Here is a 16,177-nt window from a genome sequence, read left to right as displayed (position 1 = left end):
ACGGAGGGGCCAGGGGCTGCCAGGCTAGTTGGCAGCGTGGCGGCCACAGTCCGGGAATGGAGAGAAGGTGGGGTTTGGGAAGCGGCGTTGGGTGGTGCTCCAGCAGCCTGGACCTGCTCCTGGCAGTGCCCTCCTTGATCCCAGCTGCTCTGGGCCTGTCCTGCCACTACACAGGGTCCACCCTGGCGGCTGACTCCAAGCCGGATGCTGCCGAGAGAAGCCGCCTCTTCCCTACCCTTAGCCACATGCAGATGGGAACCAATCCAACGAATCACTCTGTGGGCCAGGGAACCCAGGAGCCCTGAGCTTCCAGCCCGTCTCTGTGCCCCTCACTCCCCGTTCTAGCTGCCTATCTGATCTGTCTGGCCTGGATGCAGAGGCTATAAGGCCAGGTGAGGCTGGTCAACTCCAATTTTAAGAGGGTCCTGGACCTCTAAGCAAAGGGGGGAGGCATGGGTGGTGTGCAGGGACTAATATTTACTCAGCATCTATCTGTGCCATAGACTTAATTAATCCTCAGAAAAACTCTGCAAAGTAATTATCATTGTTCCCATTGTACAGACCAGGAAACTGAGGCTCAGAGACATTAATTCACCTGGGCAGCATTATAGAGCTTCTAGGTGGTGGAACCAGGTCTCAAATGCAGCCCTGAAGCACATCACTCTTTCTCCACTCCCCCACCCCTCAGTGGTGGGAGGTACAGAGGCAGAGACAAATGACCCCCAAAACATGACACGTGCAATTACAGAAGTGTGAGGAAGGTGCCCTGGGAACTCAGGGGAAGGGGTTGAAAATTCAGATAGGAGACACCAGGGAAGGTTTCGCAGAGGGGAGGCATTTGGAGCCGGGCTTCGGTGAATGAGCAGGGGCTTCTGTAGGTGGAAGAAAGAGCCAGAAGGCCTTCTCTGGCAGAGGAGGCAGCCGGAACAAAGGCTTGAGTGTCTGTCTAGAAAGTTTGGGCTAGATTCTGTAGGTTTTATCCCTCGTGGATGTGACTATTTGATTATCTCCTACCAATTTGTAAGCTCCACGAGGGCAGAGGGGACATCTGTTATTTACATTTTCTCCATTATCACCCTAAATCTTAGCACACTGAGGGCATACAACAGATGCTCAAGAAGTATTTGTCGGTCGAATGAGCAGTGCCTGTTTTAGCTCGGCACCTCAGGACCCCTTGCTTTGCCCCTCCCTTCATGGGTCTCCAGCACACCCTGAACTTTCCACCTTTGAACTTGCCTCCTCTGTAAGGGATTTCTCTGCTGGCCCTCAGACAGCTGGAGCATCCTTTCCGAGGAAGCCCTGAGGCTGAGTCCCACCTGCCAGGCCAGGCTCCTGAACCATAGGAGGTGGAGGCTCCCCTGCAGCCCTGGCCTCCGTTCTCACTCCCTCCTCGGCCAGCCCATGCCTACCATCTGCAAGGCCCAGGGCAAGAGTGCAAAGGAGGCCCACATACCACACGTTTAAATACCAAAACGTCATTGATTCAGCTATTAGACTGGCAAATAAAATATGTTTTAGCCCCCTCCCCAGGCAAATACACCTTCATAATGACAAAACTGAAAAGAATATATAAAGCTATGGTGGGAAATCCCAAAGAGTTTATTTATTACCGTGCATGTATGTCCTGGTGTCCCATTGGTGGGGGCCGATGTCTGGATGAGAAATAAAATAAAGACACATAACAGAAGCCAGACGCAAAAGCGATAATGTGTGATTCTGATGATGTGAAGTTCAAGAACAGGCAAAATGAACCTATGATGATAGAAATCAGAAAATCAGTTGCCCCTGGGATTGAAAGGATTGTGAAGGACCTGTGTGGGCTGATGAAGTTGTTTTATGTCTAGATTAGGGGGTTGGTAGTACGGGTGTTTACACTGATCCAAACTCATCCAACTGTATTCTTAAAACGAGGGCATTTCACTGTATGTAAATTATACCTCAAATACAACCATAAAAGACTTGATAACATCAGAACCATGAGAAAATTAGAACAAATCAGTGTTAAAATCACATAAAAAAAGATGTGCATCATGCTTAAATTATCACATATTTACTCCCTAAAATTTATCTTTTTTGCCATTATGTCAGCAAAATCACCAGTTTTGTTGTTATAATCAGGATTTTCATATAATTTGTGTTCTCTTGACAGTAATGATCTCAAGCAGCCCTATCTGATAGAAATACATGAGCCACAAATGTGAGTCACATATAGAATCTAGTCCACATTTTAAAATGCAAAAATAAGCAGGTGAAATTAATTTTAATAATATATTTATTCAATCCAAGATGTCCAAACTGTTATTTAAACAGGTAAACAATATAAAACGTTATTAATGACATACTTTATGTTCCTTTTTTTCATATAAGGGCTCCAGAATTTAGTGTGCATTTTACACTTGCAGCACATTTCTATTCAAACTGGCCGCATTTCAAGTGCTCAATTGTCATATGTAGAGAATGGATACTCTATTGGACAGCTCAGCTAAAGAATTAAAAAATAAAATGAAATTTTATTCAAAGCGTACAAATTTCAAAAATATTTTCATTAAGCATTTAAGTTCAAATGATAGTAAAATATTTAAAAACTAACCCTTTTTCATATGTTTCATCAAAGTATTAAATGATCTATTAAAATTAAAAGGTGCAATTCCCATTGTAATTAATGAATATAAAAATTAATAAAAATTATTTCACTAACCTGAAATTTTAAAAAATTTTGAAAAGTTATTTAAGTATTATTAAATATTTTTATTTAAAAAAATTGTTCACAACTCTAGTGTTAAAAGTACAATTTTTTGTTAATGTAATGAATCAGTGTCATGCTTTTTACATCTAGACCTACATTTATACCATATGATTAATATGAATTGTTGAATGTAGCAAAATGTTCCTTAGCTGCTCTGTTAACTAGAGCAAACACTACAAATAATAACTTGAGAATTGTGAGTACTTCCAGAACCATTAATTGGAACAGTCAGACAGCTAGAAAAGGACACTTGGCATTGCTTGGAAATGATACTTTGGCTTTCAAGAATCTCTTGCATTCATGGTATCTGAGAGCAAGGATTTGAAAAGCTAATTAACTCATCTTACCCAAGTGCTTCTGCGGCTCCGATGTGCCCCGTGTTCTCCATTCCATCCAGTGGAGCCATTTGGCGGCAGCAGCAGGTCCCAGAAACGTTCTCGGCATTCTGACTCTGTTGTCTTTTATTCAGCAAACCCAGAGCAAAAGAGGTGGAGACCCATTTCCCTGGAGCCTGAACAGTGTTAATCGTGAGAGCAGGGGTTTAGGATTAGGGGCTATACGTGCCAGCGCTGAACATAACAATCCTGAGTGACAAGAGGTGCCCACGTGTTCTTTAAGGGGTGTGTGTGTGTGCGTGTGTGTGTGTGTGTGTGTGTGTGTGTGTGATATTTGCGTTCCAGCAGACAGCTGCTGGATTTGTAAATAAAGTTGTATTGCTGCACAGCCATGCCCACTTGTTCAGGTATTGTCTATGGATGCTCTTGGGCTAAAAGATCAGAGTTATTTTAACAGAGATCAGACCATACAGCCTGAAAGCCTGATATATTTGCTACCTGCTGCTTTAAGACATTTGCCAACCGAGGGCAGGATCTTGCCTGGGTCTGAGTGGTTCCCCTCCTTGGGGCCTGTTGAGCTGAGACCTTGGGTGCCATGGGGATTCCATCTAGACTTCTGCTGCAGTTGCAAGCCCCTCAAAGGAGGAGATCTGGGGGGGTAGGAAGGTCCCCCAAAGCAGGTCCTCTAAGTTAAATTCTGAGGGCTTCAGTTGTTTCTTGTAGTGAGTTTGCTGTTCCCATAGCATTTGGGATAATTTGGGATAATATTCTCTCACCAGTGAGTCCGGAGTAAGCAAGTGGTTGGGGCAGACTTGGAGAATGGTCCTCTTCCCTTCCTCCCTTCTGCCAGCCCCTCCTCATCCTTTGTAAGAATAGCCATGAGGGAATTTCCCACAATCCTCTCAAGGAGCAGAGCTGGCACTAAGCTCTCTCTTCTGGCCCCAGTGTCCTGGACAGAGGTGGTAACTGGCAAGAGATCTTGGTGAGCTGGGGACCTTGTCTGTCTGGGGGAGCCTGAGTGTATGCCAGTGTGGCCGGAGATGGAGGGTAAGTAGATAAAGGGCAGAGTGTGGGCATGGCGGTGCCCACCCCTATTGCCTCACTGGTCACAGTGGCATTTTGTTGGATTCTGCACCTGTCACTTCTACTAGGTGCATCATTCTTGGTCAGCCCCTTTGTGGCTACACAGTGCTGGGCACCTGGTGGACCCACCATCAGGAGATGTGGTCTGCCAGGTTGGCATGTGCTCTTTGTCAGGCACAGGTCGGAGTTGCAAAGATGAATGCAAGTGGTCCGTGCCCTCAAGTAGCTCACCCCCACGCCTGGGAGAGGCAGAGAGGCTGGCTGCTGGAGCCCTCACTCTGAGGAACAAGTGTGTGACGCCTCGAGCAAGCACTCACTCTGATGGTTCCAAGCAGGGCACCATAATTCAGCTTGGAGGGATCGGGACGCTTCAGCAAAGAGGTGACAAATTGAGCTACTTGTTGAACGAAAGCGTGAACAGATGAGAGCGAGAGCCTAATGCTGGGGCCGTGAACTTTAAAAATGTGGGAAGGGATTGCTTCTGAAGTTTTAAATGGAATTCATTTAAAATGTCCCTTGGCTGAAAGGGGGACAGGAGGAGAGGGCTGGAGGGAGATGGCTGCTGAGAACAGGAGGACCAAGGCCAAGGAGATGGAACCTCCTGTCCAGGCTCTCAGCCAGCATCCCTGCCCCTAGCTGCTGGCCCAGGAACTCCTCGCTGCTGACAAGAGAAGGATAAGCTGTCGCAGCTCGAGGACAAATCTCTTTTAATTTTGTTCTTCGGAGGAGGGGGTGGGCCAGCGTTGGAGCGAGAGATTGGTTCCGTGAGTAATGGTCCTGCCGGCTCCACTAACACCCCAGGTGAGGGATGAGGGAGAAACGTTCCCTCCCTAACCTTTCCTGGGGCTTGCAGCCCGGGGGCAGGGACTGCTCCTCCTGGGCGCGTGGAAGCGGTGCGCCTCAAAGGGCTGAAGCTGGGGTCCTTCGGAACCATCTTACAAGGGCTTCTGAAGTAGTCTCCTTGGAGTTTTAAGGGGGAGTCCATGGGAGGGTCCTTAGGGGTTCACCACCCCCGCTGAGTAGTGTGTGAAATTTTGTATAAGTAGAAAAACGGTGGGGGGAGGGTGCGTGGTTTTCATCAGCTTCTCTAAAGTGTCCGCACCCCCGACCCCGAGCTAAGATCTCCTGGATTCTTCCCTCTTGCTTAACAGATGGGGAGGGGAGGGACTCATCCAATGCCACATGGCAGATCTGTGGATCCTGGGGGCTCGGCTGGGCTGTCACCTCCCTACTGTCTCTATGGTCCAAGGCCCGGCTAAGAGGGGCACTGAATGAGAGAACCCAGGTCTCCCGGTCCTCCCTCTTTCTCCTGGTGAAAGGCTGGGAGATAAGAGATGTGGGCAAGACCAGGAGGTTTAAGCAAAGTCTGGTGTATGTAGCTGCGTGGATGAGCTGCCCTCCCCGCTTCCCCAGGGGATCCTCGCGGTGGGGAGGGGGCGCGGACACTCAAGGAGGCAGATCAGAAGCATCTGCAAGGACCTCTCACCTGGGGCAGCCTAAGCCTTAACTCTGCAACACCCCCTCCACCTGCGGCAAAGGACACCTACATAGGGCAGGGAGAGGGGAGGAGGGCAGCATCCCTGATGGGCAGCACGACGATCAGATACAGATTAGAGGTGATTCTGAAGCCAAAGGCTGCAGTGGGGAGAGCTGGGCAGAGGCTGGGTAGGAGGGTGTCATAGTGGTCCTGGTAGAAACGAGGGAGTGGGAAAATAGAAAGAGCACTGGAGTTGGCTCTGTCCCTGCTGGTGACAAAGAAGCCAGCAGGGCCTCCCGATGGGGCTGAGAACTTTAAAAATGTAGAAAGGGATTGCTTCTGAAGGTTCAGAATCAATCTAGCCCCAGTCCCTGCTTTGACTTCGTGTCACCGTGACTCGTGTCACCGTGGGCAAGACTTGTGTTTGTGTTGGTCTCAGTTTTCCCATCTATTAAATGGAATAGAACATTTGGAACCCATCTGTTAAATGAAATAATTATAGTTGCAGCCCTTCTTAGCAAGTGAGGCCTGGAGACAGGAGAGTGGGCATGAAAGCACTTTGGTGCCGAGAACAGATGTAGGGATCGTTGACAAGGACTTGAGAAAAGGTGGTACAGGAAGAAATGATGGAGTGTGGGGAGAGGAGGAAGGGATGGGGCGGGAGAGGAGGAAGGGATGGGGCGGGCCAGGAGAAGGAAGAGTCAACCCCACTCTAAGTGTCTAAGTGTTTTCCTGGAAGCACAATGTACTTGACAAGAGCATTCGATAGAACCTGCCAAGGGGTGGCCTCTGACCTGGGAGGGAAATGGTGAACTTTGGTTTTACGAGTGTTCTAGCTGAGTCCTTGATTACCCTGGAATGCAGTTAACTCACTACAGGGAAAGCTGGGAGGATCAAGGCTCAGAAATGATATGGCTGTGCGGGGCAGAGGTAGATACAAGTTATTTGGTGACCTAAAGCCTACCTAAGATAACTACTGAGCACTGAGAGATAAAGCTGGGAGGATCTGGGAAGCCTCCTTGGAGTAGGTGACTTGTGAGCTGGTCACGGGTAACACGAGGAGAGGAGCAGCCCAACACAGGGGAAAGCAGGGCTTCAGGAACATGCGGGAGCCCAGCCATTTTCCCCTTGGATTATGAGATGGAATCATGGTCCATCTCACTTTCTAACTTTTGGTTCTTGAAGGTGTGTGTGACTCCACCAAGGGTCCCACCCCGTAGGGGCACACTCAGGAGTCCTCCCAGCCTTGGGCACCCAAGGAAATGAATCCCGGCACTTCCTCCCGGCCTCCCAGCCCCTGCGGGAGGCCTGCTGAGCTAGGCTCGGCTCCAAGCTGCTCTCTGTGAGGCTCGCCTGTTTACCACTTCGCTGCAGGGCAGATGGATGACACAGAGGCCACATTTTTCACCCCTCGCAGCAGGAAAATGAATCTCACCAAGTGCTGCGACACCAGCCTACCAGGTTCCGCATCCATCGTGGACCGGGGCTGCTGACAGAGCACAGGCGCATCCCTCAGCCGGGCTCCGAGCCCAGGGGAGAGGGTGGAGACAAGATGAGCATTTAGCATCCTTCCTTCCTCGGTGCCTTGTCTCCTCTCCCCCCAGATCCAACCACTCCGCCGAGTGGCCCCTGCAACACCCCCGGCCTAGGTCTTAACGGCACTTGGAAGCAGATGCTCTCTGACAGAGAGAAGATGGGGTTGTGATCAGGGTGGCGAGAAGGCATTGGATTTAGACCTGATAACTGACGCAGTCTGAAAGCATGATGAGGGGCAGTCATTTCACCGAAATACCTGAAGGTCAAGCCTGCCTGAGAGTGAGGCAGCTGGGAAGATGGGACGGTGGTCGGGAGAACTGGATTCGAATCCCAGCTCCTTTATCAATGTACTCCAGGAATCTGGGCGAATCATCCCATTGCTCTGGGTCTTGTTTTCTTCCAAAATTGGAATGGATTCCTTCCAGTGCTGGTGGTAATGGGTCATGTGCTGGGAATTTAAAGACATGCTAGTAATATTCCAACATCTGTTGAGCACTTACTATGTGCCTTAAGACTGTGTGGAAAAGATCATCGATCTTCACATGAACCTTAGGAAGAGTCCCACTTCAGCCCCGTTTTACAGATTGAGTAACTGAGATACTGATTTGAAGTGACTTGCAAGAAGTAAATGGCTGAACCAAGAATCAAACCCACCCTGTTAATTCCAAAGTCCTTTCTTCTTACTAAATGATATGACTATCCCAGGGCAAAGAGACTCTTGGGGGTCTGGACCTTAGGGAATCTAGAGGAATAAATAAGTGAAAGGAGGGATTTGAGAACCTCAAGAGAGCTGTTTGGGAAAGCATTTCCATTCCTGGCCTCAGTTGACACCTAGCATAGCTCCATCGCTCATTGGGCCCCAGTCCTTCCTCATCCCTCTGCATCATAGCCATCTTTCCAAAACCCAATCTTCCTGGACCACTCTGTAGAAGTCTCCAGTGATGCGCGTTGACCTTGGGATACAGTCCAAAGTCTTATTAGGCCATGTCTGCCTTCCCAGTTTGCTCACGAGCTCAGGGGGAGAACCCTGGTGAATTTCCAAAATCCCCAGGACCTTCTCTTGCTTCTGAGTCTTTGCTAGATTCTGAGTGTTCTCCCTTACCAGCACAAGTCTTCCTTATGTTTTTTCCAGAAGGAAGTTTTGACCTTCCTAATACCTTTTCTATCTATTTGGCCAATTGGACTTTGTTCCTTCCCATTCTTCCATCCTACCCCCCCGGGAAACAATCCAGGTGAGACAGTAGAACCTCTTTTCACAGGAGACTGAGTCACAGGTAGGGGTGAGCCTGAACAGTCAAAGGTAGGGTTCTTCAATCTGGTCTTTGAAGATAGCTCCTGTCATGCCTGCCTAGTGGCTGTGGGTTTGGGTGGGCCAGGAAATGTGGGAGTTGCCCACTGTGTAGGCTGGGGACCAGCTGGGGCTGCCTTCCAGCCTCTGTGGGTCCCCAGTGGAGAAGAATCAAAGTTGTTGCCCCTTTCTCCCCTTCTAGCAGACGGCCCCAGAGTATAGAGCATCCCAAAGAGAATCACGTGCCAATTCATTTCCATTTAATCTGGGAATCCTTTGTGGGCCAGTTGGGGCTGGAGATTTGGTCCCATTTTATTTTGGTTGTGACCTCCACTCCCTGTTGAGATGAGTGGCTTCATTGACTGTAGAAATGCCCCCTTTAGGTGTGACCTGGGGAGAGGTTTCTGCTGGGACCCTACAGGGTGAAGGAGGGGTGCGTAGGGCCTGGAGTGATGACTTAAACTCTTCCCCATACCTACCTCAAGTTCATGTACCATTTCCACAGGTCGTGGACTCCCTGAGCCCATCCACAAACCCCCAGCTAACAAGCCCGCTCTCAGGCTTGAATTCAGACCCCAGACCTGGTCCACCTCCCCTGAGCCGGGCCCTCCCTTCTCGGCGCCCCTCCTCCCCTGTGAGTTCCCCACCCTGCTCGCCCCACCCTTGCTGGGATCCTGGCTCCTTGTTGTTGCCAGTGGGCCCTCCGTACCTGGGAGTACCCTCAGCTGCCTCCTACACCCAGGGCCACCCCAGGGTCAAGCTGCCCCTGGATGAAGCTGGGATGCTGGATTGGAGGCTGGGAGGACCCCCGGAGCTTGTTACATTGGGTTACATTTCCACACTGGGAAGGAGACGCTCCTGGTGGCGGACGCTGGCCTGAGACAGAGCCGCATTAGACCACCTTGCTCCCTCTATCTGGGTGTCACATGCAATAATTTATTTAATCCTCACGAGAACCCCCTGAAGTACGTGCTGCTGAATCCCCATTTCATAGGCAGGGAACTGAATCAGGGTGCAGTCAGTTCCACTGCCTTCCATGCTAGGCCAGCTTGGCTAGGGTGACCCCCAAGTCACCCGGGGTGCCCTTTCCCCCCAGCCAGCCTCAGCAGGGCTCTCTCCATCCACAGGTGTTTTAATAATCTCTCCAGGATCTCTGTCCCTTTCCTCCCAGAAATCTTCCCAGCTTCCATGCAAAGAATGTCAGCCCAGGAGCCAGGGCACACCCTCTGAATGAGGGCTTCTGGTTCTACCTCACCAGGCACGGGCCCAGAATAAATCATTTCATTAGAGTTAATAACATAGTCCCTTTAACTGCAAAGTGTTTCCAAATAGAAGTCCCTCCAGTCTGCTTTAATGAACAGATAAGAATCTTTGTAATTAACTCAGTGATGGCTTGCATGTAAATGGGTATTCTTCAGAGTGCTGTGAGACTATTTAGTTATTGTTTTAAGTATGGGGTAAATGTGCTCCTGACCCTCCCTCCTTCCAACAAGCTTCTATACAAACCACCACCCCTGAAGGTTACTTATAGGATGGGCAGCTGCCCCTGTCTGTAGACACCCCATGGGTACACTAGAGCCCAGAGTGCCATCTGTCTTTATTCCAACCTCTCCCTGTTGGGTCCACCCATCCTTCACTCACAGCTCTGGACCTGGCCCCCACCCCCATGACCTCTGCCTTCCCTCCTGGCAGGGTGGAGGGGCTGTGAGGGCTCTGCCCTATCATGTGATCAAGCACTAGCTGCCTCTGGTTATTACTGCACTGGAGCTGTTGGCTCCAACTGGCAGTGTACATGCATACGTGTATATGCGTGCATGTTGGGAGTGTGTATGTGTGTGTGTGTGTTTGTGAGGGGCATGCCCCTGCTTGTGCACACCTGTGAGGTTGGCAGGCGTGTGAATGAGTAGGGATGCTCGGAGAGAGTGCATTTGTGATGCGCGCTCTGTGTGCGTGTAAGGAGTGTGTGCACACGTGCTCTACGTGCCCCGCCCACAAGAGCCCAGTTCCTCATCTTCTAACAAAGGCAGCACTTTAATTGCTGGATGCATCTGGTGCTTTGTTGTGTCTGTTCCTGAAGCAAGGTTTGCTGGGGCGGAGGGTCACCCCGTGGCTCTGGCATCACTGGAGATTTCCTCGAGATGTTGCAGCTGCTGGAGTGTTCTTTCTTCGCCTTCTTTTCCTCTCTTCCCTCCCTGGGGGATGTGGTCCTTGCCCGGTGGGCTAGCCACAGTCCAGCTCCCCTCCCCTGGGCCCGCCCCTTCCCTTGATAGAGAGCCATCTCACAGGGGATCTGGAATCTGGAACGGAGCCCGGAGGGGGCGGGGAACAGATTATGGAAGAAGGACCCCATGGGCAAGTGTGTGTGAGGGAGGAGGCCGTGGAACAGCATCCCAGCTTCTGTCAATGCTGATGAATTGCATCCCATCAGGGGAGGGGTGGGCTTCACTCTCTGTGCCCCTTGGAGGGGCGGACTGTGTGCGTCAAGTTGGCTGTAGGGTGTACATGATAAGAAGGGGCAGAGAAGGGGGAGGCATGCAGGACCCTTCACTTGCTACCTCCCACCAACGGCATCCCTCCACCCTCCCTCCTCCCTGACATGCCTGGGGTGGGGGTCTGCAGGTGGAGTCCATTTCAGGGCCAGGGCTGGCTGCTGGCTTCGGTATAGAGTAGGAGCACAGGGGTCCACTCCCAGGACACTGCTCATTTTTCCTTTGCTCCCAATCAACTGTCCTAACTGGCAGGACCCCTCCTGATGGGAGAAGCTACAGGAAGCAGCCCCAGAGCCCCTGCCCCAGTACAAGTCATAGGAGGCCTGTTGGGAGCTTTTGCAATGGAGGAGAAAGAAAGTCATTCTAGAACTGCAGAAGGTCGGGAGGGAAAGGGCACCTCCAGCCCTTCTGTGAAGCCCAAAGAGGGGTGGGGGGCTGCCTGAGGTCACACAGGAAGATGGCAGCAGAACTGGGGCTCAAGCCCTTCTGACCTTGTTCTTCTTGGGAGCCCCATAGTGGCCTGCCCCATGCGGCTGGGAACTCCGCCAGGGCCCGAGGCCCCGTCTGTGCCCCGGGGAAGTCCTGGCAGGCACTTTGAGTTCTGTGTTTGAATCCACTTGATAGATGGGCTCACGGTTGGGCTCTGGATGGGGGCACGGAGGGTCAGTCCGGGGAGGGTCCTCAGATAGCATCTAGCCCAGACCCCTCTTCTCACAGAGGTGGGCCAGAGACTCGTGCAAGGTCACGCTGCAGCTGCGGGGGAGCCAGGGCACTGGAAGCCAAGCAGCTCTCTCCTAAGCAGCCCAGGGCTTCTCCCGGGTCACCCGAGGGAGGGTCCCTTCCCCCGCTTCCCACGCCCACTCCTCTTAGCCAGGGCCCTGTGGGGCTCCATCCCCAAGCCACTGGGATAAATCCATCCCACCTCCTTACCCTCAACTGTTTGTTTCTGAATTCCTGGCCATCTGGTAGACCCTTCTTAATGCCTCCCCTCAACCCACCTACAGCCCTGGTCCAGGCTGCCTTTCTGGATTAACTTCCCAGCTTCCACATTTACTTTACTTCTTCTGCTCTGTGGGCTAAGTGCATACCTAAGTTACTTTGCACTTATTAGCACCTGTTCGTATGTTTCACTGAATGCATGGTGGCATTTCTTCGGGTGTGTCAGTCTCCCCCCTCAGACTGGAAGCTGCTATAGGACAGGGCCCAGTCCTCTTCCATCAGACTGGGAGCTCCCATGGAACAGAATCTGGGTCTTTTCCATCAGACTGGGAGCTCCCATGGAATAGAATCTGGGTCTCTTCCATCAGACTGGGAGCTCCCATGGAACAGAATCTGGGTCTCTTCCATCAGACTGGGAGCTCCCATGGAACAGAATCTGGGTCTCTTCCATCAGACTGGGAGCTCCCATGGAACAGAATCTGGGTCTCTTCCATCAGACTGGGAGCTCCCATGGAACAGAATCTGGGTCTCTTCCATCAGACTGGGAGCTCCCATGGAACAGAATCTGGGTCTCTTCCATCAGACTGGGAGCTCCCATGGAACAGAATCTGGGTCTCTTCCATCAGACTGGGAGCTCCCATGGAACAGAATCTGGGTCTCTTCCATCAGACTGGGAGCTCCCTGTGGGCAGAGGATCCACAAGCTGAACTTTCAAGCTCTGTCTTAGCCCTGCGACTCGCTGCTTCTCTGGCAGACACAGGGATGGTTACCATTCCCATCCCCCCATGCTCCTTCCCTACGGACACCCCCGCCCCACAATCTGGCAAAGTCCAAACTCACAGGAGCAGCTGCCAGTGGCAGCATCAAGTAGAGGATGGCAGAGCTGGCAAAGCTTGGAGAACCACTGAGGACCGTTGAAACTGTTACCCCCTCCTGCCCACAGCATCTCTAAGAGGGTGGAGGGTGGAAGGTGGAAACTAGCAGGGCTGGGTGGTGCCTTGGGCTTCACACCTGCAGACCAGAAAACCATTAAGACTGAAGGCACTGAGGGGGCCATCTGGCCCTGGATTCTAGTTGAGGGTCCTGGCTTGTTCTAGACATGGGCAGTGCCAGGCTCGTGGCCACACAACTAGTCACTGGTAGAGAGAGAACCCCCACCAAGGCCCTGGACTCCCAGCCCAGTGCCCTTGACACTGTCAGAATCATTCTCTGAACTCCCGGTCCCCACGGAGGAGGGCAGTGTGGGGCAGAGGGAAGACAGGAGACTTGAGCCAGTGTAACCTGGGTATGAATCCTGGCGCTGCTATTTGTTTGCTGTGTGACATGAGACAAGTTACATAACTTCTGAGCCTCAGTTTTGTCATCTATAAAATGGGTATAATGATAGCACCTACCTTACTTGGTTATTGTGAAACCTCAACGGAATGATGGATATAAAATGGTTAGCGTGGAGTGAGCTCTCAGGAAATGTTAGTGATGGCTATTTAATCCTCCTGCTTCCCCTGTGCTTGGCACTCCGACTGATCCATGATAAGGATTTAATAAACACTCACTGTGCTACCGTGGCCGGGGTGGGGGCCTAAGGCATGGCCTCAGCTTCCCAGTTTCTCTTGCTTATACTCCAGAGGCTGAAGGGACAGCCGGTATCCCAAGGGAAAGGGCAGGTGCAACTCACACCCACTTCCCTGTCTGTGCTGCCCGCTCTCCTAACAAGCCCAGCTCAACACCTTTCTCAGGAAAGCCCTGCTGGTTCTTTGCTCCAAGGGTGACCAAGAGAGGGTTGGATGGTTGTCTGTTGTGACAGTCAGCTGGGGGTGGAGCTTCTAGTAGGGGAGGGAGTGTTTTCCCTCTAAAAATGGGAGAGAGGCCATAGCGCTCACTGTGTTCCATCTGCCCCCCAACACTATCCATGGTCTATACCTTAAATGGGGGTCCCACAGCCTTGCCCCCATCACTTGAGCACATCAAATCCTTAGAGGCCCCTCTGTATGCCCCTCGTACCTTCCCATCTCTCCAACATCATTTCCCTTCAGTTGCTAACATCATCGGTTGCTTCAGGGTGCAGCAGAAAGAGGGTAGGTTTGTAGCTGCCCGGAGGTTACTTCTAAGCTGGAGACCCTGGGCAAATTACCATCACTCTCTGTGTGCCTGTCTCCTCATCTATAAAATAGGAGCTAGTAGTTCCTATCTCCCTGGACTTTTGTGCAATACAGGTGCTAAAACAGCACAGCCCCTTCAGAGAGGTCAGTGAATACTGTCTAGTAGCGGTGACTTCCATGTTTATACAAGTGAAGAAATGAGGGCCCAGAGCTGGTTATGTGTTGGCTGAAGGTCACACAGCAAATGCACCGTCAGACCCCAGGAGTCCCTGCCAACCTGTCTTAGGAAGTTTTCTCCCTTTAAATGAGAGTTTCCTTTCCTGGCCCATATACTGTATTTCCCATGTTCTCAGCTTGGCTCCAAGTCTCTCCCTTTCTCCTTGAAGCCTTCTCTTAAGGGGGGGGGCACAGTGCCTGGCACATAGTAGGTGCTTGTCAATATTTGTTGAAGACAGGTTTGGAGGCACGTCCTGGGTGGCGTGGGGGTGAGGCGGGGAGCCGAGCCGAGCACTGACTTCGGGCAGTGGAAAGGCTCAAGGCGGCTTCTCCACACCTCGGCTCTGCCTTCGCCTGTCCCCGCTGTCAGAGAAATCTCATTTTGCCAGCAAGCTGATTCATGGGCCTGGTTCCCTGGCGCTCCCTGAGCAGCTCTCTGTCAATAACTATTCTTTACAAGGTCCCTTGATTCGTTTTTGGGGTTGAAGACAAATTTTTAAAGAGGAGTTCAGCGCCAGGGCCATTCCAGGGGCTGTTAACTTAATGTCCCGCCTCGTTGCCTCCGAGCTTCCTGCCTCTTGAACTGCGTGGGGGTCAGGTCTCGCCATTTCTAGCAATTGCTTCTGAGTTCTTGCCTTCGGACAGGGGGTGAGGAATGAAGAGAAAGGGACACAAATTACAAGCCAGGGCGGCAGGCAGGGCTCTGGCCCTGCTGCTAGGTTCGCTGTGTGACTATCAGCCAACCGCTCCCCTTCTCGGGGTCCTCGTTTCCCTGTTTGTGAAAGCATGGATGCTGGCAACCACCATTAGGATCGCTTCAGCGGTCTTCCCTGGAGCAGCGTGTTCTCTGAGGTTCGTTTGGGAAGGAGATCTTGGTGTCAGCAGCGTCTGATGTCCTCCCCTCATTCCCACGTGGGATAACGCAGTTGGCAAATCCTGCAGTGAATGCCACTGTGTCCACCAGCTCTCTGTTGCCACTGTCCTTCTGCTGCAGCATCCTCCTAACTGGTCCCCTTGCCCCTCGAACCCTTCTTCCCTTCACCCAGCAAGAGGGAAATGATCTGAACCTCAAGTCAAGCCTGATTCCCCAATCCATTTTGAACCCACCATATTCCCTCTGGCCTCCACTCTTCGGCGTATACATTTTGTGTGTTCCTCCATCATCCCTTTGGGCCAGGGACCCAAAGCCCAGGCACGGGGAAAGCACGTGCAGAGACAAGGCAGCAAAAGAAAGCCCCATGGTGTCAAGTATGCAGCCTCTGGGCCTCCGCACCCACTATTCTCCCTTCCGGGAATGTCCTTGGCCTTGTCCTCAGCAAACTCAGTTTGAGTATGTCTCCCCCTCCCTTCTTTGCGCCCCACCAACCCAGGGCAAAGCTCTATCATCAATCATCCCAGGCGACCATGGCCAGCCGCTATGTCCATCTTCCCCGCGGGGTTGGGGCTCCTTGGCGACAAGCCCACGGTTTTGCCTCCTCTTTTCCTGGCAGGAGCCGGCACATAGTAGGAGCTTAATGCATTGAATAAATGAATTGGATCCACTTTCCAGCTTTCATACCAGCACCCCTCCTGTGCACACACACCCAAGCCGGGATGTTCATCCTTCCTTGACACACACCTATGTTCTCCTCATCTCTCTCTGGAACACTGCGCAGGTAAGTGGTGAGGTGGCAGAGTATGGAAAATCCCCAAGTGAGGGATAACAGGGAACCCATTGATCGTTTGCGTCTGAACTTGAGTTAGCAAATATTTGTTGAGCACTTGCCAATTCTGGGCACCACGGGTGATGAAAAGTGACTGAGGGCCCCCCTGCCCGCCCCCTAGGACCCTCTAGGAGGGCACCGTCAGGGCACATTTGAACAGCAGGTACCTGATGTCCTGGACACTCCAGGAGAGCCCTCACGCTCTGCCCTGCACGGCTTTCCAGCAGCTCCCGGCTTCCTTGCCGCTGAGCTACACTTATTCTCTG

The sequence above is a fragment of the Eubalaena glacialis genome, chromosome 19 (genome assembly GCF_028564815.1).
Source record: "Eubalaena glacialis isolate mEubGla1 chromosome 19, mEubGla1.1.hap2.+ XY, whole genome shotgun sequence".
NCBI lineage: Eukaryota > Metazoa > Chordata > Mammalia > Artiodactyla > Balaenidae > Eubalaena > Eubalaena glacialis.
The sequence above is the reverse complement of the archived record's forward strand: the minus strand, read 5'-3'. Positions refer to the sequence as shown.